Genomic DNA, 11,813 nt, shown 5'->3' with positions numbered 1-11,813 from the left:
AACTTTTAAAACCTACCTTCCAGAATCGGACGACTGAGCCAACTTTAAAGTCTCAGGCACAGGAAGCCTCTTCCCACCCAGCCCACCGCTCTTTTCCCCAAACTGCTTCAACCCGCCCCACCACCGCCTTCTTCACTTTTCCAACTCCGGGCGCCCGCTCGGCCTCCGTAGACACGTGGTGACGTCACTTATAGAGCGTTTCTGGTTTCCCTGGTGACGGTTGTTGGGGCAGCGCGTGCTGGCGTCCAGAGGAGACAGAGCCGCTGCGGCCCTAAATTTAAGTGAGGAGCGCAGTGACCGCTGTAAGTGTGGGGAAGGACGGAAGTCCCAGGCAGAAGCCGGGGGAGCCCACAGCCACTGGGGGGTCCGGAGCCGCGCCGGAGCGCACGCGCTCGCCCGGGCGCCCTGACCTGCCCCTGGCCTGACCCTCCCTGCACGCGTGGCGAGCGACGTCTCGCCCCACTTCATTCTGTGAGTCTCCACATACAGCCCTCTTCCCTCTCCAGGCAGACACGTAGTTCCCATGCAGTACAGGGGTTAGTGAGGTTCGGAGGGTGGGTCACCTGCCCACAGTCACACAGCAGGTGGCATGGTCAGAAGTCCGGCCCAGGTCCGTCTGACCAGCGCACTGTCCTGGTATCTGCTACGGAGCCCTGCCGCACAAGTACCGAGAGGCGGAATGGGAACTACGCGACTTGGTGGCATCCACTTCCAGCATATTCCCGAGTCAGGGCCAGACCCCCCCCCTCCCCCCACGGGGCCGAGCCGAGGAGAGAGTCCCCTCAGAGCGGGACTCCCGCCCGGGGAACCAGACATTTGCACCCCACCCCACCTCAAACCGATCCGTGCATTGATGCTACCTGAGACAGTCGGTGTACAGGGCGCCCAATCTCTTGGGCTTCTCCTCTCCACCCCCAGGACCCTAGGCTGTTGCTAGGAATACACTAGGCTAACATAATAAAGGCGGGGTGGGGGGGGGGGCGAGACGGAGTCTGGTAGGGCCAGAGGAGGCTCATGCCTGGAAGGGGCCTCAGCCCTTCGTCACTGGTCTCTGTCCTCTGGGATCTTTGCTTTGCTACAGAAAGTAAAGTAATGGATGGGTGCCACTCTCCCCAGCCCTTGGCTGCCAGTCTTTCCTGAGCCAGACTTCCTTCCATGTAGACTTAGCCCTAACTTAAAAACAAAAACAAAAACTAATTAATAGGCTTTATTTCTTAGAGCAGTTTTAGATTTACAGAAACACCGAACAGAAAATACAGAGAGTTCCTATATACTCCTCCTCCCTTTCCCCACTATTAACATCTTGCATTGGTGTTGCATATTAGTTGTTACCACTGATAAAGCTATCTGTTATTATTAAGTTAAAAAGTCCATGGTTTACATTAATGGGTTGTGTGTGTGTGTGTGTGTGTGTGTGTTGTACAGTTCTATGGATTTTGCCAAATGCATAATATCATGTATCCACCATTAAAGTATCCTACAGAAAAGTTTCACTCCCCTGAAAACCCCCTGTACTCCACTGTTCATCCCTCCTCCCCTCTCCCCAACCCCTGGCAACCACTGATCTTTTTACTTCTCTACAGTTTTGCCTTTTTAAGAATGTCATACACTTGGAATCATACAGAATGTAGCCTTTCCACACTGGCTTCTTCACTTAGCAACATGCATTTAACTTTCCTTCATGTTTTTTCATGGCTTGATAACGCATTTCTTTTCATCCCTAAATAGCATTCCCTTGTATAGTTGTACCGGTTTATTTATTCCCATATTGAAGGATATCTTGGTTGCTCTTTATTTTAGGTAATTACGCATAAAGCTACTATAAATATTCACTTACAGGTTTTCGTGTAGACACAAGTTTTCAAATCATTTGGGTAAATAATGATTGTTGGATCATTTGGTACGACATGGTTGGCTTTGCAAGAAACTGCCAAACTGTCTTCCAAAATAGCTGTACCATTTTGTGTTCCCACCAGCAATGAATAAGATTTTCTGCTGCTTCATATCCTTACCAACATTTACTGTTGTCAGTGTTTTGGATTTTAGCCATTCTAATAGGTGTGTAGTATCACATTGTTGTTTTAATTTGCAATTCCCTAATGACATATGATACTGAACATCTTTTCATATGCTTATTTGCCATCTATATATCTTCTTTGGTGAAATGTATGTTCAGATCTTTTGCTCCCTTTTTGATTGGGTTGTCATATTGTTGAATTTAAGAGTTCTTTTGTATATTTTGGATACAGTCCCTTATCAGATATGTGTTCTGCAGTCAAAGTTTTTCTTCTAGACTGTGGCTTGTCTTTTCATTCTCTTAACAGTGTCTTTTGCGGAGCAGAAGTTTTTAATTTTAATGAAGTCCAACTTATCAGTTTTTTTCTTTCATGGATCGTGCTTTTGGTATCGTATCTTAGAACTCATTGCCAAACCCAAGACCATCTAGATTTTTTCCTATATTATCTTCTAGTGGTTTTTTATTTTTTTTTTTAATTTTTTTAACATTTATTTATTTTTGAGACAGAGAGAGACAGAGCATGAACGGGGGAGGGTCAGAGAGAGGGAGACACAGAATCTGAAACAGGCTCCAGGCTCCGAGCCGTCAGCACAGAGCCCGATGCGGGGCTTGAACTCACTGACTGTGAGATCATGACCTGAGCCGAAGTCGGCCGCCCAACCGACTGAGCCACCCAGGCGCCCCTTCTAGTGGTTTTTTAGTTTTACATTTACATTTTACATTTAGGTCTATGACCCATTTTGATGTAATTTTGTGCAAGGTGTAAGGTCTGTGTCTAGATTTATTTTGTTGCACATGATGTCCAGTGGTTCCAACACCATTTGTTAAAAAGACTTTTTTCTTCATTGAATTTCCTTTGCTTCATTTCAAAGATCAGTTGAATCTATTTGTCTGGGTCTATTTCTGGGCTCTCTATGTTCTGTTCCATTGATCTATTTGTGTGTTCCTTCCCCAATACCACACTGTTTTAATTTCTATAGCTTTATAGGAAGTCTTAAAGTTGGGTAGCATTAGTCCTCCAGTTTTGTTCTTCTCCTTCAATATTGTGTTGGCTATTCTAGGCCTTTTCATATAAACTTTAGAGTCACTTTGTTAGTATCCACAAATTAACTTGCTGGGGTTTTGATTGGGACCTATAGTTGCAACTACAGATCAAGTTGGGAAGAATTGACATTATTAACAGTATTGAGTCTTCCTGTCCATGAACATGGAATATTTATTTAGTTCTTCTTTGATTTCTTTTCATCAGAGTTTTCTAGTTTTCCTCATACAGATTTTTTACATATACTTATATACATATATTTTTTATATGCATACATTTATGTACGTCTACATATTTACATATACATGTTAGATGTATACTCAAGTAGCTCCATGGTTTAATGTGAATGTAGATGGTGTTGCATTTAAATTTCAATTTCTAGGTGCTCTTTGCTGGTAGGTAGAAAAGCAATCGACTGTTGTATATTAACCTCTGTCCCACGACCTTGCTACAATTGCTTATTGGTTCCAGGATTTTGTTTTTGTTATTGATTCTCTGAGATTTTCTACATAAACAATCATGTCATCTGAGAAGAAGACAGTTTGATTTTTTTTCTTTCCAATCTTTGTTACTTTTCCTCTTCCGTTGGTCAGAAACAGGAGCAGATTTCCCTCTGTTTTTCACAGCGAGAATCTGGTAGGGTTCCTGGAGATAAAAATCACAAAACTATGAGGGCTGAACCCCGAGGAGTTTTAAAACTGCAACCTAAGCCACACAGGGTCGTCAGCAATTCATCAGGTAGAGATTAGTGTTTCTACCGATATTGACTCTAGCTGCAGGCTTCTGCTCCAGTAAACTGTGATTCTCTGTATTCGCCTGACTCTCCAATATTCAGGGCAGTACTTTGCCCTGTGACCTCAATTGTCTAAGGATTCTAAGTTCCACTGATTTTCAGTTGTTGATTTTTAGTTTAGATCTTTTTCTTATTGTGAGGATAGGAATGATAACTTCTAAAACTCTCTACAGGTCAGAAGTTTCTGCTCAGCTTTAACCTTTGAAACCCTCTGCACCTTTGCTTCTACTACTCAAGTCCAGAGCAAGTAGCAAGACGACTGGTCATGCCCTCAGAGCACCACATGTAGAAGGCACAAACGTTATTAAGATGGATTTTAAAGAAACGCTTTCTAAACATTTGTTACAATTACATGCGAGTAGCATATTCACAGATACAGCAGCTGGTTACCAAAGATGGTTGGACCAAGGGACATCAAATTCATTCATTTGTTCCAGAAATGTTTACTGAGCACCTACCGTGTGCTAAATACCGTTACAGGTCTGCAGTACAGTAATGAACAAAATAGATTAAAATGTACACTCTTAGCTTACAAGGTAGTTGGAGAACATAGGTGATAAGTAGGTAAAATGTTCTGTGTATCAGATGGTGAGAAATGTGATGGAGAAAAATAAATCTGGGCAGGGGAGAGGGAGTTCAAGGGGTGGAAGCAAGGGAAGGGAATGCATTATTAGGTAGGGTGGTCAGGGAAGGTCTCCCTGAAAACATCCCCTTTGAGTAGACACCTGTCTACTTGTCTGGCAATGAGAGAGGAAAAGTAACCATTACAGGTTGAAAAGGAAGAAATAAAACTGTCTTGTTCTCAGATGACCTGATTGTCTATGTAGATAATCCCAAAGAATCAACAAAAACAACAAAAATCCTGGAACTAAATGTAAATATCCTGGGAAGAACATTTCAGCAGAGGAACAGCCAGCGTGGAAGTCTGTGAGTTTGATGCATTCTTGATAATGAAAGATGGTTTGCAAGAGGAACCAGATTACACTGGGCCCTGTTTTTATGCTGAGGTGAGCATGGTCCGACTTACCTACTAACAGGGTTTCTCTGGCTGATGTGTTGAGAAAAGACCATGGGGTGGAGGGCAAGGGCAGATGTATGGACATGAATTAGGAGGCTACAGTAAGGATCAAGAGGTGGGAAGTGTTCAGATTCTGGGTATATTCTGAATGTAGACCAAGAGAATTTGCTGATGGATTGATTACCTATGCAGGGGGAGTAGAGGGCACTGATCATTAGAGGCATTGCCATTTTTCATTTTGCCACAGAGCCTTTACACATGCTGTGCCTCTGTCCCAAATGCTCTTCCTCTACTTAACTCCTACTCGTACTTCCGGTCGCAGCTCACTTCCTTGGGATTGCTCTCCTGGATTCCCCCAGGCTACATCAAACTCTCTGATAGAGACTATCAGCACTATGTATCTCCTTCAGAACATCACAATTATCATTTTATGCTTTTTTATGTGATCATTTGATCAATGTCTGTCTCCTCCACCAGACTAGAAACTCCATGAGGAGAGAGCTATTCACATGCCAATAAATATTTGCCGAATGATCTTCTGACCCACATCCTACACGAGCAAAGGAAATCAAGTTGAGTGTCTTTAGTGCTGTTTGCTCTAAAGCCGAAATTGCTGCTGTGGTTCCTTTATTCATTCATGGCATGAATGTTCATTTAGCACCCACTGCATACCCATGCTGCCTTGTGCTGCAGAGACAAGATTCAGAGATGAACATGACAGTTTCTATACCGTGAGGGTAGGTGGAAGGTGACAGAAAGTCTTCCAGTCTTTCATCTGGACCCCCCCCAAATATAAACGGCAGGCATATCTTTGTTCCTGCTTTCAATATACACCAACCACACTGTCATGAAGTAGTCAGGAATCAGGCAGGGCCAACGGGTGTTTTGAAAAATTTAGCTTTAGCATTACTTCTTTTGTTTTTCAAAAGTAAAAGTTTTCCTTTCTGTTTCCTGGGAATCAGCATCGCCTGCTTAGATCCATGTTGTCTTTGGTCAAGGATCTACCTTGATTCGCAATTAAATGGCACAAAACCAGACACATAGACCAATGGAATAGAATAGAAACCCCAGAACTAGACCCACAAACGTATGGCCAACTAATCTTTGACAAAGCAGGAAAGAACATCCAATGGTGCTGGGAGAACTGGACAGCAACATGCAGAAGGTTGAAACTAGACCACTTTCTCACACCATTCGCAATTAAATTGTTTAGGAAGGGAAAGAAGAATGTGGTCAGGGCCCATCTCAGAAGGTTCCTGGCATCCACCCTTCAGTTGCCCCTATCTGCAGCTTCCTGCCACCCCAGCCTCCGCCCTGATCAGTCCACCCTGCCTCTTCTTTCTTCAGACTCACCCATCTGTTCCCCTCTCTGCCTAGGAATATCTGCTCACCTCTTATCTGCTCCCAGCATCTTTTCTTCCTCCATCTTCCCCTTCTCTCTCCCACCTCCTACCTAGCCTCCTGCTCACCCTTTCCCCATAGTGCTTTGTCCACACCCCTGTCTTGGCCACCTGAGGCCCCAGGTCAGGCTGCCCTTCCGAGCCCCAGGCCCACCCAGCATCTCCATGTGGAAAGCCTAGGGAGTCTCAAACTCAGCAGTGCCTGGGACTGGGCTTGCTAGCAGCTTGGAAAACTCCTCTGCCTGGAATAACCATCTCCCCAGCCATTCAAACCCAAACCTTCTAGACTCCCCTCTCCTTCTCTCCTGCTCACTTGCCTCACATTTCTTCCATTTCGGCATCATTCCCGTTCCCCATTCTCCATCCCCACTGCCGCAGCCTTGATTTAGGACCACGTTCCTTCCCGGAAGCATCCTCCCAACTAGGCCCCTTTGCCTCCAGCTTCACAAAATGCAGGTGCGATCCTGTGTGCATCCTCTAAACATCCCCATCATCTTCAGGTTGAAGTTCAGGCTCCTTAGTTGAGCCAGATAAGGCCTTCTTTCCAGTCCCTCCCCAAACCTCTGCGCTGCCCTCTGTCCATCCTGAGCCTTTCTCGATTCCCCACACTCATCACATTCTCTCTGCAAATGCTCTCTTTTGACAGGACAGCCCTCTGCCCCCCACCCCTGGCGCCCTCTTCTTCCACTGGAGCCAGATTCTTTAGCACTCAACTTCAGGCTGACTCAGTGCCTCCCTCTCCTGCAGGTTTTTCCAGCCTCTCAGAGCACCTGCCCCCCCTTATTCTCAGGCCTCACTCATCATTAGACTCACCTGGGACACTTTAAAAATAGATGCAAAAAATAAATAAAATTTAAAATATAAATAAAAATAGACAGATGCCCAGGCCACAGCCCAGACCAACGACATCCAAATCCCTGACAGAGCAGATGCTAATGCCCTGGCGGCTGATGTAGACCAAAGGTGCCCCGTCGGTGCAGACATGCTGTCTGTCTCCCACAGACTTGACTGGGTTGAGGACACCCCATCTCATATGATGAGAGAGATGATAATAGCTAAACTGTCAGGAGTGGTCACATGCCAGGCACTGTAATACACACTTTCCATGCATTCTCTCATTTAATCCCTACAGCCACCCTGTGAAGTATATAACGATTATCATCCCATGAGATCATGACCTGAGCCGAAGTCGGATGCTCGACCGACTGAGCCACCCAGGCGCCCCTACAAGTTATTCTTTATTCATTTATTTACTCATTCATTTTTTAAGTTTTTTTTTTATATAAAAAAATTGAAGTAGGGGCACCTGCGTGGCTCAGGTTAAGCGTCTGACTTTGGCTCAGGTCATGATCACATGGTTCATGGGTTTAAGCCCTGCATTGGGCTCTGTGCTGACAGCTCAGAGCCTGGAGCCTGCTTCGGATTCTGTGTTTCCCTCTCTCTCTGCCCCGCCCTTGCTTGTGCTCTGTCTCTCAAAAATAAATAAACATTAAAAAAAATTTTTTTTAATTGAAGTAGAGTTTACACACAATGTTTCAATGGTTTCAGGTGTACAATATAGTGATTCCACATCTCTATGTTATGCTGTACTCACCACAATGAGGGTAGCCACCATCTGTCACCTACAGCAATGTTGCAGTACCATTGACTATATTCTCTATGCTGTGCCTTTCATCCTGTGACTTATTCATTCTATAACTAGAAGCCGGTAACTCCCACTCCCTTTCCCCCATTTTACCCGTCTCCCACCCCCTCCTCTTTGGCAACTACCAGTTTGCTGTCTGTATCATTCATCCATTTTTTTTCTTTCATCTTTGAGCACCTGCTATATTTAGTGACAATTCTAAAATATTAATTGAAGGCCCATTCTGGGAAAGATGCTGAAAATTAGGAAATAAGACCTAAGATCCCTGCCCTTAAGAGTCCTCTTAGTAAAAGGAATAGAAATAAAGCCATAGATAATTATAATACATTAAGGTAAATTTAGTGATCAAAGGATGCCCAAGGGACTCTAGGAGTCTGCAGAGTGTCTCCAGGGAATCTTCAAGCTAAACAGGAGTTTTGGGGAAAGAGGAGAGGCGAGGAGGGAAGAGCCTGGGGAGGAAGGCATCCCAGGAAGGTAGAGTGGCTGAAACAAGCCTCTGAGATGCCTCCAGGCTTGAGCACTGGGAGGAGTTACAAAACCAAACATCCTCAAGGACTGATGGGAAATGCAAGTGAGTGAATCCAGCAGGTGTGAGAGAAAGAACACCATTTATAAGCAACGATACCAGACAGCCGATGTGGATGTGCCGGCTGCAGCATCTGGGAGTGGTAGGGATGGTGTTGAGTGGAAAGAGCATAGCCTGCCCAGAGGGAACTCCTTCTGCTAAGAAGCTGCTGTCCGTGTAAGGCTAGGGACCCAGCACGGCCAAACCTGTAAACTTGTCAAAAAGAAGCTGGAAATCTGGATTTACTTGAAATCTACAGATGTTTGAATGTTTTTTTTTATTTTTTTTAACGTTTATTTATTTTTGAGACAGAGACAGAGCATGAACGGGGGAGGGTCAGAGAGAGAGGGAGACACAGAATCTGAAACAGGCTCCAGGCTCTGAGCAGTCAGCACAGAGGGCTCAAACTCACGGACCGCGAGATCATGACCTGAGCCGAGGTCGGACGCTTAACCGACTGAGCCACCCAGGTGCCCCTACAGATGTTTGAATGTTGACAACAAATTCAAATCCTCACGGAGCATTCTGAGCAAGTTAAAGAAAAATGTGGGATGGATGCAGCTCTCAGACCAGCCAGAGTGCCCTCCATGAGTCCTGGCCGGGTCTTGGAAAGGCAGGAGCCACTCAGATCTGGTTTAAAAAGATCCCAAATGATCAGGTGCGGTATAGGTTAGAAGTACCCAGACAAGGCCCAGGGAAGGTGGGAGGCAGGCAGCCAGAGAGATGGGGAGGCACCAGGGGAATATTGGAGTGAGCGGGCAGGAGATAAGGTGCAGAGGAGGTGACCTTGTGATGTGAAGGAGTGGCTGTGGAGGCTAGAGAGAGCTATGTCATGGGGCTGGGTCACTGTGGGCCCAGTAGCCCAAGAAGGCTTTCTGCTAATGGGTCACAAGAATCACTGTGAGGGCCTGGAAGCCTCTGTATGTGGGGCAAGAGAAGGAGGAAGGGATTCCCCAAGACAGACCACCAGAAAGGGAGAAAAAAATAGTATTTTGTTCCTACCATGCATAGCTGACAAAGTACCTTCATGCACCACCACCCAATTTGCATTTGCCCCTTACAGCACATCTATGGTCTCCTTCTCATCTCCTGCTTACTGAAGAGGGATTGAGGCCCAAAGAGGTCTAGAAATTTTCTTTCTTTCTTTTTTTTTTAATGTTTATTTATTTTTGAGACAGAGAGAGACAGAGCATGAATGGGGGAAGGGTCAGAGAGAGAGGGAGGCACAGAATCCAAAGCAGGCTCCAGGCTCTGAGCCGTCAGCACAGGGCCCATCACGGGGCTCGAACTCACGGACCATGATCATGACCTGAGCCGAAGTCAGACGCTTAACCAACTGAGCCACCCAGGTGCCCCTAGAAACTTTCTAACTCACACAGCTGGTATAGAGCAAGTTCACCCTGAAACTCAGGTGCTGTCTCAGCTTGGGCCAAGCTACTTGTATGGTAGCCCAGACCAGCAGTGTCCAACATCCAGGCTGCACCCTGACCAATGACATCAGGATCCCTGGGTGGGGGACCCAGGCACCAGTATCTTAAAAGCTCCGGGTGTTTTCAGTGTGTAGCAGGGGTGGGAACCGCTGTTTTATATGCTAGTCACAGCCTCCAAGTTGCTTTTCCAAGTTGCTGTTGACCTAGAATGATTATTAATAGCTCTTCCTTTCAGTCTCCAAGGTGACCCAATTTGGAAAATGAAGTATATGATGGTCCCTTCTTATAATCTACAAAAAATAGGGAATCACAGGATAAACTTATTTTTAAACTCTCCAGTTACATTTTCAAATAGTAGGCTCAATAGGGTTTTCTTCAATCTCTAGGCACTTTTTCAGGTGAAATTCCCCTAAATTGGGTTGGCAAACTAAGGCCCACAGTCCAAATCCAGCTCACTGCCTATTTTTGTAATAAAGTTTTATTGGAACACAGCCACACCCACTCATTTCTGTCTTGTCTGTTGCTGCTTTCCATTACAACAGCAGAATATAATACTTGTAACAGAAACCATATGGCCCACAAAGCCTAAAATATTTACTATCTGACCCTTTACAGAAAAAGTCTGATTTTCCTGTTTATATAACATTGAGTCTGATTGTTAAGTTACATTATATCCCTAGGTGTCCCAAAAGATGGAACGGGGAATTGAGTGACTATGGTCAGCTGTGCAGACAGTCAGCCGTGCCTGTGTGACTGAGCCCCCTGTAAAAACCCTTTTGCTTGTCTGCTTTTTAATGAAGTCTGAGCAGAGGCTTATCTATAGCTGTCACACATTCAGCAGAGGTGTCCAGGGGTTCCTGTAGTTTGAGGGTCCCCAAGACTATCCTGAGCTTCCACGATTTGATAGAAGCACTCACAGAACTCAGCAAAGCTGTTATACAGTTAATTCTGATGAAAGAGTACAGATTAAAATCAGCAAAGGAAAAAGGCACATTTGGCAGAGTCCAGGAGACACAAGGCACAAGCTTCCAGTTGTCCTCTCCCAGTGGAGTCTCAGGAACGGTGCTTGCTTCTCCCGGCAACAATGCATGACAACATGCATGGAGCATTGCAAGCCAGGGAAGCTCACCCAAGCCTTGGGGTCCAGGGTTTTACTGGGGGTCAGTCACACACGCATGGCTGACTGCATACATGGCTGACCTTAGTCACTCAATTTCCCACCCTTCCAGAGGTAAAGCTGATATGGCATGGCCCAAGGTCTCCATCATAAAATCACATTGTTAGCATAGGCCATCTTGAGTGGCCCAAGCCCAGGTAAAGAAAGGCTTTATTGCCAGGCAGGATATACCTAAGACTTAGAGGTTACCTCCTTCAGAGCAGGTCAAGGGCCAAACCTTCCTTTGGAATGTGCAGGGTGTGGACAACCCAGACTTGCTGAGTTAATTCCTCTAACAGGACAGAGCGATATAGTTATAGTTATAGTTATGGTTATGGTTATAGTTATAGTTATAGTTATAGTTACAGTTATGGTTATATAGTTCCTCTAACAGGGCAGAGCTACCTAGTGAGGAATTCCAAGGTACCAGCAGCTCCTCTTTTGCTGTGACAGGCTCAAAGGCTATACCGTGGGCTCAGTTCTCAGCACATCCCAACCACCTGGGCAGCACTAACACAGCCCCATGCCTGGTCTCCACCCCAGACTAATTAGATTGAATCCTCCAGGACTGGGGCCTGGACATCAGTACTTTTGAATTGTATCCCTGCAGATTCAATATTAAGACAGCTTTAAGAAGCTCTGGGTGTAGGCTCTGGGACCACCCCTGAGGACAGGGTACGGATAAGTACAGTGGAAAGGTGTTGCTGGAGCAGCTGGGGGTGGTCAGGCAGGGAGCATGTTCTTCCT

General features: G+C 45.6%; 1 protein-coding gene across 2 annotated transcripts in view; it reads left to right on the top strand.

Moving 5' to 3' along the window:
• The first annotated feature begins 219 nt into the window (after positions 1 to 219).
• The window catches only part of CCDC13 (coiled-coil domain containing 13), a 54,562-nt gene continuing 42,968 nt past the window's right edge, over positions 220 to 11,813 (top strand). For both annotated transcript variants that reach the window (XM_032594654.1, XM_032594653.1), the window contains exon 1: positions 220 to 302. The gene's annotated coding sequence lies outside the window, so the exon portion shown is untranslated. The remainder of the gene's footprint in view (positions 303 to 11,813) is intronic.

This window comes from Lynx canadensis, chromosome C2 (genome assembly GCF_007474595.2).
Source record: "Lynx canadensis isolate LIC74 chromosome C2, mLynCan4.pri.v2, whole genome shotgun sequence".
Taxonomy (NCBI): domain Eukaryota; kingdom Metazoa; phylum Chordata; class Mammalia; order Carnivora; family Felidae; genus Lynx; species Lynx canadensis.
The sequence above is the reverse complement of the archived record's forward strand: the minus strand, read 5'-3'. Positions and strand labels throughout refer to the sequence as shown.